The following is a 6,825-nucleotide window of genomic DNA, read 5'->3' on the forward strand; positions in this document are numbered from 1 at the left end:
TTAATATATCTACATGAATTACGTAACTTATGTGCTATTTAGCTGTATAAAAACTGAAAAGGACTCAAAATTAAAATAAAACTACTATGGGATTTATGTAAACATCCAATTTATGTTTTCATCAGTTAAATGTGTTTCATATGCATATACAAATAAACATATTGCACAAAAGCTTAAACTTCTATTTCACAGAAAAACTACACTTTTTCCAAGTAAATTTGCAAAGAAGCAACACGGTACCATTGCTAACGGAGCGGTGCGAGAGAGACTCTGTCAGTTTATCGAACCTTGTATTATTGCATCGTGGGACATAAATGAATTTTGGGTCCAAATCTAAAAAAAAAAATATTGGGATCGATAGAGCTGATTGAGCTCAGTATAACGGTATACTTTTTTTTTTGGGTAACAAAAACAACAAGAATTATCAAAGGTTAAAGTTCAAAATAAGCTATTTTTGAAATCAAGATTTCTTAAACACAAATGGATGAAAATTTTGATCTTATTTTATAGGAAACTTGATTCCCTATAATTTGGTATACGTACTTGATATATATGTTGTATAGTTCTAATGTAAAATAATTATTAAAAAAGTTTAGAAACCCTAAGTGCGGTCAATGCCGCCTACGCAGAAAGGTATTCTCTGCAAAAGGTGTTCAGTGCCTTTTCTTCGCAACACAGAAAGAGAATTCTACTTTGTGGGGGTTATAATCCCTAAGTGCGACTGAAGGCCGCATACGCAGAAAGGTGTTCTCTGCAAAAGGTGTTCAGTGCCTTTTCTTCGCAACACAGAAAGAGAATTCTACTTTGTGGGGGTTATAATCCCTAAGTGCGACTGAAGGCCGCATACGCAGAAAGGTGTTCTCTGCAAAAGGTGTTCAGTGCCTTTTCTTCGCAACACAAAAAGAGAATTCTACTTTATGAGGGTTATAATCCCTAGGTGCGGCCGAAGGCCGCCTACACCGAAAGGTGTTCTTTGCGAAAGGTGGTCGGTGGCTTTTCTTCGCAAAGCAGAAAGAAAATTATACTTTGTGAGGGTTATAACAAAGAACGTAAATAACAAGAAGGGACAACTCGTTAGAATTTACCGACAGTGAGCAACAGGGGCGTGCCTTCTCTTTTGCCCTAGTACGTTTTTCGATTGTATGAAATGAGAAGGCATGCCCTGTTGCGCACTTTCGACACAATTATAACGAGTTGTCCCTTCTTGTTATCTACGTTCTTTGGTTATAATCCCTAAGTGCGGCCGAAGGCCGCCTATGGAGAAAGTGTTCTCTGCAAAAGGTGTTCAGTGCCTTTTCTTCGTAACATAGAAAGAGAATTCTACTAATAGGTTATTTCCCGTACGCAACGCGGGATCCCGGGTGTGCCCAAAACAGCCCAGAAATCATTCCCGTACTCAACAAAATGGGTAATAGAGAGCGAAAATTAGAGCGTATTGGATCGTAAGTGCCTTCTTCTTCCTGCCCGAAACAGCCTGGACTTTTTCTCCGGGTAAAAATTGATTATGTGTCAAAGTGCATATCAGCTGTTTTGTGTTTACATGTTGGCTGCGTTTACTTGGTGCTTTTAAGGAATAGCGAAATAGCCTGTTGATTTATTTACAATCTTTATATACTTAAAATCAAATTTGTGAAACCAAAATTCAATTTAAAGAGCTTGCATTTAATACCATGTTCTGACCGACATCGAAAACATGTTTTCGTTGCTAAAACTGGTTTTCGACTTAAAACTTGTGTTTTCGTCCATGTAAAATCTGTGAAACGAAAACCAGTTTTCGCTGAAAACTACTTGAAAACACGTTCCACTCATTCCAATCGGTGTCTTCACTAGTTTTTTTCGATTATTTATCGAAGTGGATTAATATTTTATCACCTTTAATACGCCATTTCGGATTTATTGTTAATTGGCTGGCAAAAGTAAAATAAGAATGAAAGTAAGAGGTTGCTAATGAAAAGAAAATGAGGGAAAAGCATTTTGGTTATGTTTTTGTGTAGCAAAACTGTAATCAGAGGTTGTAAGAAATGTCAACGAAAACACTAACACCCGGTGTGAACAGCCTTCAGCCCACAATCCCAAAACACGTTTTCAAAGTGTTTTCGTTGTCGGTCAGAACATGGTATAAGTGACAAAAACAAAAACAACGTGAATCAGCTGTTTCTCAAATTAGGTTATTTCCCTAATAGGGCATTCGCACAAGGCGATTTTACAGGCAACTTTTAGTTGAAAGCAAAAATCGCCTCGTCCGAACGGCCTTTCAACTAATCGCTTTCAACAAAGTTGGTCGCCAGCCAACTTTGAGCTCGTTCAACTTTTTTTCCTTGCAACCCTGATATTCGCCATAAAAAGGCGTTCGCATTGTTCAACTTTGCATTCTACTTTTGGTTATTTCTAGAAGTAAAAACTAGTTGGCGCTATCATAAAGTCGCATAGCAGGCCGCCAAAAAGCATATAAATACCAAAACTCGAAAAATGCAATTTTGTTTGTTTACAAAAATTGCAACCATATGGTTTGTGATCATTTGTTTTCGTGTTGGATAATTTTTGCTGACTAAAATTTTGCCAGCTCAAAATGAACGCTTCTCTTGCATCAAAATGAACGCTTGCTCTCTCAATTTTTGTGTGTTGGATAATTTTTTGTCGTTATCGATGACATTGAATTTTTGTTTCACAAATTTGATTTTAAAAATATAAAGATGAAAATACATTCACTATTCCTTAAAATCACCAAGTAAATGAAGGCAACATGTAAACACAAAACAGCTGATATGCACTTTGACGCTTTATCCATTTTTACCCGGAGAAAAAGTCTGGGCTATTTCGGGCAGGAAGAAGAAGACACTTGCGATCCAATACGTTCCAATTTTCGCTCTCTATTACCCATTTTGTTGAGTATGGGAATGATTTCTGGGCTACTTTGGGCACCCGCGGGATCCCGCGTTCTATTCTGGGCACGAAATGTGGTTTTTTGCGTTCCCGTACTTCTGGATTATGTTCCATTTCCGGATCCGGTCCGGATTGATAGAGAAAGAACCTAATGCAAGGTATACGCGATCCAATGGGCCCTGTCACACGGTCAGTATTTATTGACGTGATCCAAGTATCGCGATATTTATTGACGGTGTACCATGCAGTTTTGATGGATCGTGATCCATATCGCAAAATTTCGAAAAAATTTTTAATCTGGATCGCGGATCGCTATACCGTCAATAAATATTGAACGTGTAGCGCTTTCAAAGCGCAATCCATACATTTCGTCAGTTCATCTTTTACTCTCATAATGCGAACATCGAAAACGTATTCGCTCTGCCTTCGCTCTCGGTGCTTAAAACCTTTCAAAAGAAATTCAAAAAATTTTAATTAACATTGGAAATTTTAAAATAATTCTTGAATGCATTATCTCTAACTCGTACGCATAAAATAAAGAAATTTTCTTGCGTCATAATAAGCGTTCAGCACAAAAATTTTGCAAATACTGACGCGATAAATATTGAACATGTAGCATTCGTGCGCGATCTATCAATCCATCAATATGGATCGTGATCCAAATATCGTGATAATTACTGACCGTGAGACAGGGCTTCACCAACGTCGAGGGGTTTGCAACGTGTACACGGTCAATTGTTCGAGTGGAAGTGTGAAGAGGATGAATATTCAGCATGATGCAATAATACAGGTGTTATCAGTTGGCAACTTCTCGCTCTACTTCCGCCATATTGACTGCCTTAGGTGAGACAGTGTCATGAACGAAAGACACAAGATCACGCCTTAAGGAAAGAAAGAAAAAAGTTATTTTCTAGCTGTTGAAATCTCGACGCCATCTTTGTTGTAAGAAGTAAACAACGAAGAGAACAAAAAAAAACGCGTAATTGTTGAACGCATGAATAATCATTTTTATTATGCAAATTCTCCTATAAATCATGTCGTTGTGTTAAATTATTCTTTACCTTATGTGTGCACACGTTGTCACAAGCGAAAATTAAGAAAATTGCAGTAAAAAGCCACCACCAAATTGTAANCGAAATAATGTAAACAAACGGCTTATGTCAAAATCGCCCTACTTTTTTCATAAGTGCGATTATAACGGGCCACTCTTCTGCTGTCGTGATCTTGTCTTTTTGGTTCATGAGTCAGTGTTACTTCTTTACCAATTCTTTGCCTAATAATATAGTTGAATTTTTTATTTTATTTTTTTCTCAGTATACACATTTTTTTTCTTAAAAAGGTATTTTATCTTATTTCATTTCATTTCATTACGAACATACTATAAAAAAGCAAATTTGGGTTAGGAAAAAATGTTAAATTTTATATTTTTCCCCCAAATGGGGCTTAATTTCTTCCCGTTTTTCTTCTCGTTCTACTGAACTAAGGCAGTGTCAAATCGAGCTGTCACAATTATACCACCTTGTGTTATTGAATCTTGAATATTCAGAAGAGACGTTTTAAGTACTGAACACATTGAAAACGACGAGCTACAGACCACAGCTTCCAATTTATCATCTCCATTATCTAAACGCTTTGTCGATGGCGACATGATTTCTTTGAACGCAGCAGCGGCATCATTAATTTGTATGAGTTTGACATAAAAGAAGAGGAAGAACCTTACCTGTCGCCAGAAAAATAGAAATAGATCTAATCAGGCCACAACCACAGCCGTCGCGTAGCCCGGTCGTCGCCAAAATAATGATCTACATAAGAGTACGTGTTAAAATAATTTGACAGCTGTGGTTTGTAGCTCGTCGTTTTCATTGTGTTCGGGCTATTAACGCGATGTTATGGGGCTTTCGCACGAGGCGATTTTTCAGGCAACTTTTGCGTTCAACTCACGCAGGGTTACACGAAAAAAATTGAATGGCTTAAAATATCAAAATATAAAAACATATAAAAATATTCGCCATAAAAAGGCGTTCGCATTGTTCAACTTTGCATTCTACTTTTGGTTGAACGGCCTGTGAGCTCAAGTAAAAACAGTATTTTCAGCATCAATTTAGTGACAAAAAGCTAAAATCTGGAATTTATTGAGAATCAATCAGATTTGTACAAATGTATAAATTCAGTTTCTTACACTTGTGTTTTTTCTTCTACAAAAATATACTTGCTCACAAGAGACTTAACTACTATATTTATTGAAGTGCAGCACACTAAATACAGATAAACTTCAATTAGGATTGAATTCAATTTAATCTAGCAATTAACAAATTCAATTATTCAGCAAATTTTAAGTTTGCACGTTGTCGAAGGAAAAACGTAAAAGGAAAGAAATTCAGTATACTTTTAGCATAATGGGAAATAGCGATGACAGCGAATATTAGTACAAGGAAGAAGACGAAACCCTTGGCGAAGACAGCTAAACGACGGCGGTGCATTCTAGGATTTGACGGCGGCGTAACACGGCCTTTCAACTAATCACTTTCAACAAAGTTGGTCGCCAGCCAACATTTAACCATTCAACTTTTTTTCGTGCAACCCTGCGTTAGTTGGACGCAAAAGTTGAACGCAAAATCGCCCCGAGCAAACACCTTTTTAAGGTCACTAAGAACTTTATTATTCTTCGCGCTGTAAACGTTAGCGGGCAATACTAAAGGCAGGCGCAAATAGCTGTGTTATTGAAGAAAAGAAAAGGAGTTGCTTCAAATATAAAAAAATATTCTTAGAAAACACGAAAATATTAAACGTATCCCAAGCCCAGAAAATTTAGACACTATCTTTGAATCTAGTCTGTAGAAAATAAATATATATATTAGAAGGGCTCAAAAAATACCCTTTGAAAATTCATAAACGCTACATCAAAATATTGTTCTTTGTGAAAAAGACACGAATTTCTTTATTATGAAAAAAAAAATTGTTGGAGGTCGCGCTAGTCGGTTTTTTTATAAAAACGCTGATGTTTTAAATTTTTTTATATTCGTGACACGTTAAAGTGCAGCCAAAAATGTTGTTTTTACATGTACTTACTCAGGTATTATTGGGAAGGTGCCGCGCGTAAGTGAAAAAGAAAAGTTTTTGCAATTATATTTCGAAGCAGTCTTAACTTATGTACTTTTTTTAAGTATTCGAGAACAATAAAATATCATGACGATGAGTTGACGATCAATTTATTGAATTTGTTAGTGTTTGGTATTTTAGGCTATTTGATCAAGTAAGTTCCTGTGCAAGAAAAAATACTTTTTCTTCACTTTCCAGCCCGACGTTTCGCTGACCTTCTCAGCATCTTCAGGGGCGATTTCTTTATTAAAAACACCAATAAGAATACATACAAACAGATCGTTAGTTGCGAACATAATGAAAAAATGAATAAATTACATGTATAGGTACACACGATTAATTGGATTCATATGAAAAAACACAATTTTTTAAAAAACATAGTTACTGGACTACGAAAAATTTTTTTGAACATTAATACATATGTATATAAAACTTACATGTGAAACGATTAACCTATTTTAAAAACATCAAAAACTTAAAAATACGCGCATTCATACCAACTCTGTGTGGTACAATTGTCAAATTATTACTAACTATTAACATAATAAATATGCAGCCGCGATGTCGTCAGTGTCCTCTTTTTTGTTTATTGTTCTGTCTCTTTTTTGTAAAATTCGTAAACTTTCTAAGGTATACCTCGCTTTTTCTCTTTTTTCCCTATCCACTATCCTCGCGTTGGGCAAGTCAGCTGTATGACCACTGGCTAACACATGTTGGGCTAAAGCGGTGGTGTTTTTGTTTTTCTTAATATCAGCTTCGTGTTCTGCCAGGCGTACACCCAGTGCCCGTTTTGTTGTGCCAATGTATACTTTATTGCAGTCTTCGTTTTCTCTCCCTTTGCAT

Source organism: Rhagoletis zephyria, unplaced genomic scaffold (genome assembly GCF_001687245.7).
Source record: "Rhagoletis zephyria isolate East Lansing unplaced genomic scaffold, Rhagoletis_zephyria_1.1 Rzeph_scaffold_01151, whole genome shotgun sequence".
Classification (NCBI taxonomy): domain Eukaryota; kingdom Metazoa; phylum Arthropoda; class Insecta; order Diptera; family Tephritidae; genus Rhagoletis; species Rhagoletis zephyria.